The sequence below is a fragment of the Equus przewalskii genome, chromosome 24 (assembly GCF_037783145.1).
Source record: "Equus przewalskii isolate Varuska chromosome 24, EquPr2, whole genome shotgun sequence".
NCBI classification, from domain to species: domain Eukaryota; kingdom Metazoa; phylum Chordata; class Mammalia; order Perissodactyla; family Equidae; genus Equus; species Equus przewalskii.
This window is the reverse complement of record NC_091854.1, coordinates 6,755,797-6,772,202: the sequence shown is the minus strand read 5'-3', so window position 1 is coordinate 6,772,202 and position 16,406 is coordinate 6,755,797.

Below are 16,406 nucleotides of genomic sequence, written 5' to 3'. Positions count from 1 at the left end.
GTGTCCCTGCTGCATTCTTAATCCCTCATTTCCCTTCATCCACAGAGCAGCCAAAACAATCTCTATAAAGTAAATCAAATGATATAATTTCCTTGCTTAAAACCCTCTAAACACTTCCCATTACAATCAGGACAACCTACAAACTTCTCATCAGGGTCTGTGAGGCCCCCAGATCTTGCTCCATGTGCCTCTCTGCTCTCATCTCCACTCTTCCTGCTGTTTACTGAGCTCCACCACTTTGATCTTCTTTCTGTCCCGTGAACACACAAAGCTTGTTCCTGCCTCAGGTCACCCTACCTATTGCTCATTCTGCTTGGAGAGCGCCTCTGGATCTTCATATGGTTCCTCCTTTTTATCATTTAGGTGGTAAAAGACCACTCACATCACTTTCTCAGAAAAGCCTCCTCTGACCGTTGTAGCTAAAGAAGTCCCATGTCTCCCCCAGTCACTTTCGTCTCATTGTCCTATTATAGCTTCTTCATAACATTTATCAGTACCTGAAGTTCTTATTCATTTCTTTTTCATATGTTTATTGCCTGTTCACCCTCACTAGAACATAAACTAGAAACATAAGTGGGGGACACTATTACTGCCTGTCTTATTCACAGCTGATTTTCCAGTATTTAGAACAATGTAGGCCACAAAATAGATACACAATAAATGTTCACTTAAACTGGCTATTTCTTTATTCTGCAAGTAGGCTGAGAGAAGGTAGAGATAGGAAGGGGAAGTCTCTTTTCTCTGATATGGGACATAAAGTATTTGGCTGATAGAAACACATGGGGCAGGGAATTTAGAAGGGTAATGAATCATTCTAGACTCTTCTCTCACTGTTCAAATGTTGTGCTTTTCAAAAAAATCAGTAGTTGAGAGTTTTTTTGTTTCAATTCTAATTAATATTTCTTAAAGAGTAATTTTATAGAAGAAAGAATTTAACTTTTTGCCCTTTTAGATAGCAGTGGTTTTCAAAAACCCCAATCTCACATCTTCTACAATTTTGCCCTGGAATAATTTCCGTTAATCCATTGTTTCTGTTTGCTTTTGTTTTTGCTTTCCTCCCTCTCTTTAAAGAATCTGCTATATCTGGCCCTGACAACACAAGACCAAAATCAGGAAAGCACATATATCAATGCTTTCTTTCCCCCTGGCCTTTCACTACAGCCTTAAACGAGTCCTTTCACACGCCCATATCCATACTTCTATCTCTGTTTCCCATCAGTAAAGTCTAGGTGTGGGGCTGGCCCAGGGGCCGAGTGGTTGTCTGCGCCCTGCGCTTGGGTGGCCCAGGGTTTTGCCGGCTCGGATCCTGGGCGCAGACATGGTGCTACTCATCAGGCCATGTTGAGGCGGCGTCCCACATGCCACAACTAGAAGGACCCACAACTAAAAAATATATATACAACTATATACTGGGGGGATTTGGGGAGGAAAAGCAGGGAAAAAAAAGATTGGCAACAGTTGTTATCTGAGGTGCAATCTAAAAAAAAATAAAATAAAAAATAAAGTCTAGGTGTTTTGCAAGAATTAAATTCATGCTTTGATATCCATGCTTCTATCTCTCTTTCTCATCAGAGGTCTATGTCTTTTACAAGAATTAAACAGGCATGTTTTTCTTATATGTGTTTGTCATTTTTAACATTTGAATAAAAAGTTCTATTCAAGGCATATCTGGGCTGCAAAATTTATTTTCTTACACAACTTTTTAAGATGTTTTCTTAAAATGACTTTTATAACACTTTTTCATTAGCTCATTTTTATTGGCTCAATATACCACTCCTCTAGAAGGTTGCTGTGAACTAGATGTGAATGTATGAAGGTGATGAAAAGAGTAATTAAACAAAGAACTACTTCTGACAGATGAAAGCACCGTTAATTATTTTTCCTTGGAGAAGTGCACCTATATACATAGCAACACAGATTTTGGAAGCCAGATCAACCTGCTGGACACGCTGAACCAGTTCTAGTCTATTCCAAAAGTGGAAAGTAACATGTGTGATTCATTTCTGAGGCGTTTCAGAAAGTCAAGTGTGTTTCCATGCGATACCGCACATCAAACACTTCACACAGGCTTTTGACTTGCTTTTTTGCAAAAACCTATATGCTGTTTACAAGTGTGGCTAAAGAACCAGAATGGACATGGTCATGCAACAATAACTGGTCAGTGGCCAGGTAAACTCCTGTAGAGCCCTCGCACCTAGCCCACACAAGAGCTTTTAAAAGCAAGCCTCTACTCAGATGTGTGTCTACAGACCAAGAGCTCTAAGAAGTTAAACATTGCTGAAACCTCTTTTAGCCCATGCCTGATCTGGAATCTTGACTAGGGAGCTTATTTTTAGAGTTGTCTACATTTGGTCAACCACGTGTGCAGAGGAAAGAATGCAATATCACTCTAAATGTGCATCTATGATTGTTCTCTCGTGTTCACAGCAGTTGGGGGCTGACAGTTTCCCTGATCTATTTCCTGGCTTCCAAGCAGATCTGGATGTAAACTATTCCTAGACTAAATACTGGTTTGATTAATTCTTGTGAATCTCCAAAGCGGATTCCACAGCTTTCTTTAGGACACAGCAATTCTCACTCCAACCCACCAAATGCAGCCTTCATTCTCCCAGGCCATACTTGGGGGCTTTTGAGTATGCGGATGGCAAAATCAGTAGTACTTGGCTACAAGTTCCCCCTCTGGTTTCCTTGTAAGGAGCCCCCACCTTCCTAGGTTTCTCTCATTTTCATGGGCCCCAAGTGGTCTCATGGGCCATGGGAGCTTTTATCTTGCTGCTCCGTGATTGGCCCCCAGCAGGGCTCCACTAGGACTGTGCAGCGGTCTCTCTCTTCTCCTGCTGGGGCTCTGCTCAAAACTGGTGGGCAAGGAGGTGGGGGTTCTCACCCCTTCCCTCTGGGGATGAATACAGCTTTTTCAGCTGTAAACTAGCCGTCAGGCTAACACAATTTCAGCCTCCAAGAGGCAGCCATTTTTTTCAGCTTCACTGTTCTTTTTGTAAGGGTTTAAAACAAATTTCCTCAGATGAGGCCAGAGAAGCACTAATCTGTGTCATAATAAGTAATTCCTCACAGGCAGACAGCCTCTTGGTTTTCTGCTACCTTAAGAGTATTTTCCTGCCCTCCCAGGCAGCCCCATCTCTTTCCTCCAAAAATTGTTAGAAAAAGTCTTTCTTCTTATTTGGTTTAGCAAATATAATCATGGTTTCTAGGGGTTTGATCATCAGTCCCAAATTATTATTATTTCCTCCAGGAGGCTTTGAGACTTTGAGACCTTCAAGCAAATATTCTCGTGCTCTGATATCTTAGATTTTCCCAAATGAACTTATAGATTATACATCTTTCTTTTCCCCTATTTGATCAAGGTGAGCCTTGTCTGTTCAGAACCTTTAACACTTTCACAAGCTTGATGGAAGTCTCAGGGAGCTACAGCACACGCCTCTGCCTCATAGTGCGCAGCAACTTGGCGTTGGCCTCATCTTTCCACTAGTCTCAACTTATTCCCGTCATTCCACCCTTCAACTCCTACACATCCATGATTACAAAGCTCTGGGGTATTAAAAACAGCTACCACCACCACCCTGCACACACACACACACACAGACACACACACACACACACACATAATTTAGGGCCCTTGGATTGAAATTATTTAGCAAAGATGGAAAAATGTTTGCTTTAGAGGGAAAATAGGCAAAACTTTGAGGTCAATATTCAGAACTACTTTCTTACCGTCTATTAATTGCAAACAAAACAGGAATGTAGAGTTTGCCAGCACCATAATCCAAGCTGTCATCACCTCATACCTGGACTCCTAAACAACTCCCTACTTCTACTCTTTCCCACCTCCAACACATTCTCTACACAATGGCCAGTGTGATTTTAAAGTCATGTCATGTCACTTACTTGTTTAAATCCTTTTGATGGCTACCCATTTACCTAGAGTAGAATCCAAACTGCATACTCTGGCCTCCAAGGCCCTGATCCGCTTACCTCTCCAAACTCCTCTCACGTGCTCTCCTACCGCGGACTCTGCTCTGGTCATACCAGTCCTCTGTTCGTTGCTAGCACCTGACAGCTCTTTCTTGAATTAGGACTTAGTACTTACTGTTCCACTGACTGGAAAGGCTGTTCTCCTGGCTCAGTCCATAGCTGGTTCCTTCTCATTCTTCAGGTTTCGGATTAAATATCACCTTCCCAGATGGACCTCCCCTGACCATCCTATTGTAATAATGATAATTATTATATTGCTATTACTTCTACAGTAATAATAGCAGTAGGACAATTTATAATAATAATAGACAAGAAGAAGAGTAGGTCACTCCTATTATTCTCTATCATTGAACTTTATTTTCTTCATAACTTAGTTGTAGTCTGTCTAATAGTTTGTTATCTGTCTCCTCAGCTTGAATGTCAGCTTCTCAACAGCGTCAGCATTGTTTGTCTTGTTCACTGTTGGGTCCCTATTTCCCTGTATACTGCCTGGCGTATAGACCAGGCAATTAGTAAGTACTTGTTGAAGGAATAAAGTCTTAGGATGAGAAAGTAATTTAGAAGTATCTAATCCATCTAGTCCTCATCCCAATCCAGGAATTTATTTTCAGGCCCCTGTAATGCAGAGGTTACTTGAATAGTGGTATTTATGCTGATGGGGAACAAAAAAGAACAATAGGGAGGAGCTGTTGCCCTTTCCCTAACTGATTTTCCCTTACTTGTTCTGACGTCAGCTTTGCTTTTTACCACATAGACAAGTAGTCATGTGTCATTTACTCTTAGCTAAGCAGCTAAGCGTGTGACTACTGCCTTGTGGGAGTGCTTATAGTTGAGGGGGTTCTAGATTAATGTTCATCTATTTGTTCATGGAATCTTAAAGATTTTGTCTAGTAACATCTCTAATTACTCCTTAATGAATTATTTTCCAAACCATGGGCTTTGACTTATTAGTGGGTAATGTTTGTTACATCACAAACAACATTTGAAAAATCTATTAGAAAATATAACGGTGCATCGTATATTGAAAGATAAGTACTATCTAGTGAAACTTTTGTTTCAGTCATATATGTGTCTGTGTATGAGTATGTCCTACTTCTTGATGTAAAATATATTTCTTATTGTGGGAAATCAACAACAACGAAAGCCACTGCCTAAATGAACGCTCAGGATCTTACAGTAGAAAGGAGGCGTCTGGCAGTCCTAGGATGGCATTTCGGTGGACTTCCTGGGCCCCCTTCAGCCTGAGCTTTGAGGTTGTTCAGGATTGAGGTGGATGAGAGTTATAATTCTGCCATACTACTAAATGAAAGCACTATCCACCTTGCAGCCTGCAAACACCCTTAGAAAAATCTCTTAGCAGCATGGGGACCCCACCGGCTATTTGAAATAAACTACAAATACATCATTATTTTCATTATTAGTTCTCCATTACTTTTCTTCTCTATTTCTATGTCAGAATATCTTTGGCCCAACAGATTAGGGCCAAAATGGTCTGGAGTCTAGTAAGATTGGGGTGGAGGGGAAATGAGTGAAGAGGTTCAGGAATCAGGCCCCAAAAGAACATTGTGGGTTCTCCTTTTTTGCGCCAATTTTCTTCCAATGGCTTCTCCTTTCACAGTGAAATAGGAAGCAAGCTCATCTGCTGAGGATGAGGATGGGGAGGAGATGTTGGAGGTTTGAGGAGAGAAGAAGGCACGAAGTGGGAGAGTGAATGGATTAAGGAAATGTAGTAGGACTGTGGGCAGCACTAAGCGATGTGTGTTTAAATGGGTCCAGTGAGCATGGTACATGTTCAGCCATGGGATGCAGGCATGCAGTAGTCAGAGTTGAATTTAGCCACAGATGAAAGGAAAGTTCTGTTTAGGGAAGGGGAACAGTATAAACAAAGGTTGAGTGCCTGGAATTATATATGATGTGTAAAATACCAAAAAATATTTTAGGAATCAGAAGCACTTCATTTGGCTCCAACATCCACCCAGAAAATTGAGAAACAGCCTGGCAACTCTCGTCTGGCAAGTGAAACGTGTAGCACACCACACTGAAATAAAGAGGCTTAATGTCAGCTGCTCCCCCAGTCTTCCAACTCTGGGCTGTAGAATCCCAACCACAAGAGTCATGTAGGTGTATCTGATTCAGCCTCCTCTGTTCACGTAGCACAATACCGGGAGGGCCCTTTTATAACAACAAGGCCAGAAACAGGCTGAGTCCCCAGTACGGAATAAGAACCATAAGCAGTTCACTAGATAGTTAATTTCAGCACAATTCCAGAATGTATCAATAAACCATAATTAGTACTCTGTGAGGGGTTTATATTTCTCCTCAATGAGAAGCCAGTAAAGCTCAGGACTTATCTCCAGTCTAGTCTAACATGATGTCTTGTCTCCTTGCATTGTTCAAATCCAGATTCAGTTAATATTCTTCTGTGTAATCCACTCCATTTTTATCTCAAGATGTTTTACCTTAAGATGTGTACCTTGTTGAATTTGAGTCTTTATAACCATCTACAAAAAATGCTCACTCTCTACTTTGTACTCATTTGCAATAACTTTTCTTTCATTCAACATTTCTTCGTCAAGTGCCTGTTATATGACCAGAACCATGGCTGGCCCTAGAGTTGCAAAGTAATCCAGATAAACATAGTCCCTGCTCTTACAGACCTTACTCTCTCAAACAGGCAGTCACAATGGAATGTGGTAGGTGTTCAAAAAAGAAAAGACGAAATATAGGTAGAGTTGTCAGATAAAATACAAGATGCTCAGTTAAATTTGAATTTCAGATAAATTATAATGTCTCATGCATTATAAGCATGTCTCATGCAATCTGTAACCCTGTGGAAGTGCAGAGCAGGAGGTTTTGACCTAGTCTAAGGGGATGAGAATAGGTTTCCTGAAAGCAGGACTATTCAAACCCAAACATGTATTTCACTTGTATTTATTGTACTTATTTTCACTTGTCCTCATCAATGGTATTGCTAAGTAGGATTCAATTCTCTCTGCAAAATGCCTTCTGTCAGTTCTTGGGGTGTGGCCATTGTCTCTCTTCAAAGTGTTCTTCTCGCAGCATGAAGAGGGGAAGGTCTTTTAAACTCTTCTCTTTTTATGTAAAAGAATAACTCTCAAATTGGAATCCAAGTAGAAAATTCTTTCTCCCTGTTTGACAGGAAATGGCTGCCACGTAACTTCCTGTACTACCAGCAAGTATCCTTCTGGGTTACAGCAGCTCAAGGTTTTAAGGTTTTACCACTTATGCCCATACAACCTATTTATTTAAGCCAATAACCTATTTATTGGTGGTATAATTTTCAGAATAAATTACTTACATATACCCTCCAAATAGAGTACTTGTTGGATTTTTTAAAAAAGATCTGTTGTTTCATTTTGTTTTTATATATACTAGAAACTCCATCCCAGTTTTTTCCCTATCTGAATCGCTTCTGTCCTTCTCTGTCTTTCTTCCAGTGCTATTTCTGACTCACACGCATTGTAAGAATGCCAGCTGTTTCTGGGGAAAACAACAAACAAATTTTTACTACTGCTCAGTAAGTAGTACTAAAAATATCAGAATATATTTCTATGTTTTTCAGTAAATAGATCATTTCAATCAACCCATTTCTAAGCATTTAATCTTGTTACCACCAAATCAGTTGGGCAAGATGTTTAGGTGGTGAAATCAATTCTTTGGAACAAACTTGATCATTGTCACTTATGGAGAAAGATAACTGCTTATTTTTCTAGAGAATGTTGTCACAGAATAAAAATACTGATACTTCTCTCAACTCTCTTTTAGTCTGCCCTTCAAGGTCAAGAGATGCATCAGGAAGGTATCACTGTGTCACTGCAGACAATCGCATCCCTGGCTGCTCCTCAGATCACTGCTTTCCCCAAGGGAGGATGATCATTCCGGCTGGGATCCATAATATCTGCAGTACTGCTCTTGTGCAGTGGACACATTTTGGAAGATCTTGGTGGCTCACATGAGCCTTTAACTGGTCCCTCCCCTATGGCAGAACTGTGTGCATTATCCAGCCCCTGGCCACAGTGACTGGCCTGGGGATAGGCTGCTGACTCAAGCAGAGCAGAGTCCCTTCCCAGGGAATTTGAAAGTGGGGATGGGAGGAGAGAGAGAATGAGACCTTCCACGTGGCTGGACCTGTAAAAGTAAATTTGGGAGCTGTGGCTGCCATCTGCCAGCTGCCAGCTGCCATATGGCTTGAATAACTAAGAAAACCAGATGCTGTGGAAAACAATGAAGTGAGAAACAGTGAATTCTCTGAGTTCCGCTGACTTTCCTGTTCCAGTTTCAGTCCTTCTGATACCTGGCTGCTTACATCCTGCCTTTGGCTCAGTGAGACACCCCTACTTTCTTATAATTTCCTCTTTTTTCACTTAAAATAGTTCAAGTTGCTTTCAACTATTTGTAAACATAAACATCCTGATGAATCCTGAGGGCTGGGTATTCTGACCCCACAAACCCCTCTACTGAGACAGCTGTTCCTCCAGTCATCCCGTGGTGTGTACACTGCTCTTTCCTCAGCTCCACTCATCGATGCTGCTGGGCAAGTCAAATGAGGAAATGTGCATGAAGCAGAGAGGGAAGAAATGGACAGAACTGAATTAAAATCTAACCACATCATTTATATGCTGTTTGACCTTAAACAAGTTCTTTAAGCTCTCTGAACCTCCATTTATTTATATATTAACATCTGTCTTGCAAAGTTGATTAAACGAAATAATGTACATAAAAATTCTACAACAAGGTGAGGCACACAGTAGGCACTCAACGTCTGATGGCTCCAGATAAAGCATGGAATGGCGACCTGTACACATTACGGTTCTTGGTCCAGAAGCTGTGGTGATATTGTTACTTGGCATCCAGGGACATGTCTAAGGCGCTCCGCTGTGGTAAGCAATGAGATATTTAGATGGTTTTCAGTTTTTCTGCTGTTAACATTACTCTGTGATGAGCATCCTTACAAGTAAATCTTCATGCACATATTTTATTTTGTTGGGACAAATTCCTCTTAAGCCAAAGTGCAGGTATGTTGTTCTGGCTCTTGAAGCATATTGCCAAAATTCCTTCCAAAAAACTGAACCTAGTTACACCTCCACGAGCAGCGTACGCCTACATATCAGTGTAGCAGACAACTCGTTATCCCCCAAATCCATTCTCCCTTCTTCCATAAGGAGTTTAGCGGAGGCCATGGATGCCCATGCTGACTACACTTCCCAGCTTCCTTTGCCACCAAGTGTGGTCATGAAACTAAATTCTTACCATTGCATCATGAGATTTGCAACTTCCATGTCAATTACTTAAAAGGAAACTGCTTGCCCTCCGGGGCCTCTGTTTCTCCCTTCCCTTAGGCTGAAATGCAAACCCAAGTTGGATGTGAAAATGAGGACGACACCCTAGGGGATGGCAGAGCAAAAAGACTGAAGACCTTGGGACCCTGAAAGACTTCGTGGAGCAGAAACCCACTCCCTCAGTAGCCTGGAGCACTTGTCTCCAACCTGTTATATGAGAATCTCTTTGCTACAGAATCTCAGCCTGTATCTTAACAGCACAGTGGGGTTAATAGATTTTTTTATTAGTAATAAGACACTTTGGAATACTAATTAGTTTTATATAATTAGCAGGTTATGTGTGATTGATTGTATCATCCATAACAGCCATAATGATGTATCCTACACTTACATGTTCCAGTATTTCATTTATTTTTTTATTTTTTACTTTTTGCTTTTTGGTGAGGAAGATTGGTGCTGAGCTAACATCTGTTGCCAATCTTCCTCTTTTTGCTTGTGGAAGATTGTCACTGAGCTAACACCTGTGCCCATCTTCCTCCACTTTGTATGTGGGTCACCACCACAGCATGACTTGATGAGTGGTGTGTAGGTCCATGCCCAGGATCTGAACCTGTGAAACCCGGGCCACCGGAGCAGAGTGTGTGAACTTAACCACTATGACACAGGGCCAGCCCCAAGATGGAACTCTTAAAGAGACAATCCAATTGCTATCCCATCCCTCTCTGGACAGAACTTCTTAGGCCAAGGTTTTTTCCCTAGCTATGGCGGGGAAAGCAGGCAGAAAAAGGGAAGTGAGTTGGTTACTCTGTGCAGAACATGGCCACCCAGGGCTGCTCATTCATCAGGGGCTGTGTACAGAGTTCTGCTAGAAGAAGCAGTGGCTACGGCAGTTGCTGAGACTGGCCTATTGCAGTGGTTTATTTACGAACTTATCCTTCCCAATGTGAGCTTTTGAGGGTAGGAGCCATGTTTGAGGTATTCTTTAATGCTTAATGCCCCACACATTGCTTAGCACATAGTAGATTCTCAGTGCATTTTTACTGAAGGAATGACTGAATTGATGAATGGCTAGCTTGTCTCCGCAAGTAGAAAGTTGGCTCACTTGATTGGCCCCAGACTTTAACATAGATCCTTCAATTAACAAATTACAAGCTTACCTTGGGGATTATTTTAAGAAATGCTGTTTTAAAAAAATAATCAAAGTACTAATAGAAGTGTTTTGTGATTTTGCTTTAATGATTTTAGTTAGTATCCATACCAATTCTTAATCTGTACACAACAGTTCTGGAGTGACCTGGAACAAGTTGTCTTCTCATGCAACTTAAATACTCCCTGATTAGAATTTAAAAAATACGAATTTAGATTGCTTTGCCTTAATTTGTCTGAATAATATTTCACAGCAGTTCTCTAGGTGACAAAAATCACTTTGTGCAGATGGTAGGTATGCACCTAAGTATTTGTTGACTTCCCTGTGAGCTAATGAGTCACTGACCCTGAAGCTAGAGTGGCGCTGGTTTGCACTGTGGAGAAGTTAATCATCTCCATGGTAACACAGGGCCTTCTTGCCCACTCCTTCTTCCCACATCTTTGTTATATTTAAAAGAGGAAATTATTATTTACTTCAGATTTGATATTCCGATATGTTTTCCAGGGCACAAATTCCTAACCTCATTCTTGTGTAGAAAACAGTGCCATAGCAACAATAAAAAACAGCGGGTATAAGTAGTACCTTATGAAATGAAAAATGATCTGCCAATTCTACAGCATTTTAAGATTCAAAATTTTTTTTTCTCAATTTTGCATCACAATTATCAAGATGTTGGAATTAAAACACACTTAACCAACTGGCTAACTGATGATTCTTACACATTTTGAAAAGGCAACCACTAATTAACATTAGCTTTAATTTTAAAATATTTTTGCTTATCAAAAAACCAATTCCTGTTCATTGTAGTAAAATTAGAAAATAATGACAGGCAAAAAGAAGAACGTTTAACAATCCAGTAATCTCCCATCCCCATAGTTTATTTCTTTCTATTACCTTTCCAGTAAGTGTATGCGTGGGTGTTGGACAGAGACAGACCCTCCTCCAGTACATTTTGCTCTGTATCGTGATTTTAGTGAAAATTTTTCAAATATATTTACTACAGTGTCATTTTTATTGGTCGAATAGCATGGATGTTGTGTTGAATGAATTTACCATATTTTATTTAACCAGTCCCTTTTTGTTGGACATTTTAATTTTTTCAATTTTTCAACAATATCAAACATAAACCAGAAAAGAAAAAGGAGATAGAAAGAGAGAGAGAGAGAAGGGATGGGGGAGGGAGGGAGCAAGGAACAAAACTGCAATAAACAGAGGCATGCGTCATTAATTATTTCCTTAGCATTATTTTGAAGTGGAATTGCTGGTTAAAAGGTATACACTTTCCAGACATTTTGTCAAAGGGCAATGGAGAATAGATGCAGTACCCTCTCTAATACTGGATATTATCTTTCAAAATAATCCTTATCAATTAGATAGTTTAAGATGGTGTTTTTTTGTTTTTTAGGGGGAAGATTAGCCCTGAGCTAACATCTGCCATAAGTTCTCCTCTTTTTGCTAAGGAAGACTGGCCCTGAGCTAACATCTGTGCCCAACTTCCTCTACATTTATATGTGGGATGCCTGCTAGAGCATGGCTTAAGTGGTGCTCAGGTGGATGCCCAGGATCTGAACCGGCAAAGCCCAGGCCTCCCAAAGCAGAGCATCTGAACTTAACCACTGCACCACCAGGCCGGCCCCAAAGACGGTGTTTTAATATGCATTTTTTATTACTGACGAAAATGAAAAAAAACTCATCTTTATTGACCCTTTTATTCCTTCTTTTCTTACAGAAGTCCTTTGCTCATTTTTCTACTTTTCTATTTCGCTATCTTCTTCTGGATTTGCAAGACTTCTTAAACTTTTGTCCCTTTTTTTCCTTTCCAGTTTGGTATTTGCCTTTTAATTTTTTGGTGATTTCTGAAACACTTTTTAGGTTTTTATTTATATTAAAAATCAATCTTTTGCTTTACATTTCATGCAATATAATTCCCACTCCCAAGAGAAGTATTTTCTATATTTCTTTTAGTAATTTTATGGTTTCATTTTAACATTAAAATCTTTAATCCACCAGGAATTTATTTTGGCACACGGTGTATTTTTTTTCCTCCAAACAATTGGCCAGTGGCTCTTTCACTTGTTGTATAATTTACACTTTCCTCACTGGTTAGGAACACCACTTTTATTATCTCTATTTGGGTCTGAATAACATTGAATTTTAATGTGAAAATATAAAGCTGCTGGACAAATCTAACCATTTTCCCTCTCTATAAGCAACTGTGTGGAAGATGAAGAGATGTCAGTTCAAACGCCAGAGATACTGAATGAATCTCCGGCTCTTTAAATTTATAAATATTTTATAAAAATGTCATTACTAACATAGATTTGTGTTGTTAGATATTCTAATCCCAAATTTTTTATTGCTGTGTATCTGGGTTTTAATGTCATATTTTATGATCATATTTTGCTCAATAAGCCAACAAGATATTCTTAACATATTATGTGTGATATATGCATAAGTGTATATATTTATCATTGTTCAGAAGCTAAATATTATTTATGAATTTGAAATGCTCAACAAATTTCATATATATGGATAACCTTCTGTAACCAGTTTGTAGATCTTCAATGTATCAGTTCACGTTTTTCCAATACAATCAATATAATTACACCACAGAAATTGAAATCAACTTTGCTAACCTTAAAATTGAAGCTGCAAACACATAGACAAGCATCTGTGTAAAAGATAGATGTATCTTTGTGCTCTAGATGTCCCTTTCACCTAAACAAAAAATCAGAAGGGGCCGGCCCCCTGGCTGAGTGGTTAAGTTTGTGTGCTCAGCTTTGGCAGCCCAGGGTTTCGCTGGTTCGGATCCTGGGTGCGGACACAGCACTGCTGGTCAGGCCATGCTGAGGGGCCTCCCACATAGCACAACCAGGAGGACCTACAACTAGAATATACAACTATGTACTGGGGGCGCTTTGGGGAAAAGAAGGAAAAAAAGGATTGGCAACAGATGTTAGCTCAGGTGGCAATCTTAAAAAAAAATCAGAAAAATATGTATTTCTCATCTAAAAAATAACCCTATTTTGAGTTTTAGTAAAGATGACAGGTATAATAGTGAACGCCATAAACTGGGATTTACTTGGGAACAATGACTTTCTCAACCACTTGGCCTGTAATTTAGCCACAATTAAGCCACTTACCATTAGGTGCTCCTGAAAATACTATAATTGGTCAGTTAATCCATGTACTATCTCATTGTGGTGAATGTTGGCCTTAACCATGACAATGATTTAGGTCAAATTACATAAACATGCTCATAAGAGTAAATCTGCAGACTGTTCTATCAGGTCACCCCAAGGATTGCTATATATGACTCCTTTTTCTTTCCCTACACACGTTCCTAGACACTTTTAGAGATATTTTGGTACATTTGATAAATGTTAAAAACAATACTTACTATCAAAAACCAAGATTAAATCCTGTGAGCCTGACTGAAAAAAGAGCTACACAGCAATTACCAAGAAAATGGTCTGTGAATTGCTTGGGCAGAATCTCTAAAGCCTGTTCTTTTCCCAGTGCTCATTTATAGTGAAAACAAGCCAGGTGGCAGGGGAATTCAGCCTGAAAAAGGGCCTATTTTCCCCCCCTGAGAAATAAATTTGATTTTATCTCTTGGCTCATATTACAAAGTGTGGCTGTTCTCCAAATTAGCACTTGAGGATAGTTTTTTTTTTTAAATGTTTCGCACTTCCTTCCCTTTAGTCATGCTTTCTACAGTGTATTGAGAATACTACCATCTCTGCAGTTATCTCACAGATCATTTCTCATTTTGTCTGCTCTTCCTGTTCTGTGGAAGAATTTCTTCATCAGTTCCCTCCACTTTTCTTATAAAATCCAGACTTACGTGCTAGGCTTAAGAAAACCAGATGATACCCCCACTCTTGGGAGTTTTCCTGGATTCACTCCTGTTCCCTGTTTTACTCCCTTTACTTTTTTTTTTCTTTTTTTAAAGGAAGATTAGCCCTTAGCTAACATCCACCACCAATCCTCCTTTTTCTTGCTGAGGAGGACTGGCCCTGAGCTAACATCTGTGCCCATCTTCCTCTACCTTATATGTGGGATGCCTGCCACAACATGGCTTGACAAGCAGTGCATAGGTCTGCACCAAGGATCCAAACCAGCGAACCCCGGGCCTCTGGAGCGGAACGTGCAAACTTAACTGCTGCGCCACCAGGCCGGCCCCTGCTCCCTTTACTTTTGATTGTTCCAGGCTTGTTTCCTTTCCTGATCCATCCTCTTCAGTTCACAATCACAACTGTGTTCCCATATACCAGTCTTGGTGTTCATAATCCAAGGTGAGGGAGGTAGATGTGTAGACCACACATTGCTATTTTCATTTTATGGTTTAGCTCAGCTCCTTTTTACTGGAAGATCTATGAGAAGAGGAATTACGTCATTCTTGTGCACCACTGTACATGCAGTGCCACCACAGTACGCTCAATAAATTTGTACTGAATTAATAATAATAGCCACCATTTTATAAATCAACTTATCAAATGATAGGCATTGTGCCATGCACAAAGGTTATTTTCATTTTATAGATGAAAAGACTGAAACTCAGAAAAATTAAGTAACTTGTTCTTAGTTCCAAGGCTAGTTAAGGTTGAAGCCAAGACATGACTTAATTCTGAGTACGGAAGGCTCAGCACCCACACTCAATCTTCACCCTAAGAGCGCAGAAGCAGTATAATGTAACTATGTAGAGGGTTGTTCTGGAGCCAGACAGCACAGGTTTAAATCCTGACTCTGTCACTTAAGAGTTAATCTAAACTCTCTACGCTTTTCATCTGTAAAACAGAGGCCATTTATTGAACAAATATTCACTGGTTCCCAGTCATTCTACCTCACAGTTGTTCTCCAGTCTGTTGCATTGCCTTTATTTAGTTTGACACAATTGACACTGATGACCACCAAGCACTTAGACCTCTAGAAATGAAGGTTCAGATCACCCTGGTGGGCAAAGTTCTTAGTCAGCTGAGCTATTAGCTGCAAGCAAGGAAACTTGGAATGAGCAGTCACATATACCAGATATAGCCTCATTAACAGTAGCAGGAATGAGTAGTCTGCACATATATTGCTAGAATGTCTGAAGACTGAAAAATTACCCCATTTTTTCCCTTTTAAAGTAAGAATTATCATCATTTTCTTCCTTCCTTTTAATGTTAATTTTTGCATATTTCTATTTAGCCTTTACTCAATTGCATGTGTATTTTCATATAGTTCTAACAACAGCGTTCTATTTTGTTTTAATACTAGAGAAAACGTACCATATTCATACACAATTATTTTAAGGGCTACATAATAGTTCTTCAAACAGTTATACTATAATCATTTCTCTATTATTTTAGTTAGATTACTTTTTATTTTTTACCTATTATCAACAACTGGTAAAATACAGCTTTTTTTCTTTCTTTGGTGTTATTTCTTTAGGCATGAAGGCCAGGATGGTGTCTTTCTGGCTTATTGCCATATCCCCATTACCTAGCAAAGTATATGGTAGATACACAATAAACATTTGTTGAATAAAAGCAATAAATGAACGAATAAATGGGATTTACAGAAGGAGGATACTCAATTCCAAGTGCTTCAAATGCTTTTAAAACTGAATTAGCATGACTGAATTAGATTTAAAATCATATCATTTGATAGAAATTTATTTGCATCATATTTCAAATTTATCACCTATAGACAAAGGGATTTGTTACTCACCTTAAAAATTCTGAGTTAGTTGCAAAGTTGACCTATGGAAATTTATTAGCTTTAAGTGAACAGACAAAGGAAGGAATTCCAAGGTTTTTGTTGATGAGCTGCTTGTATGAATATCACTGGATGAACATCCTCTCCCAGTCCTCATTCCCTACTCTGCAACACCTGACACTTTTGGCTACTTCTTACTTTTCTCAAACTTGGTCAGTTGTGTATTGGTCTATGTGACAGTGAATTTATACAATCTCTTGCTGCTTCTC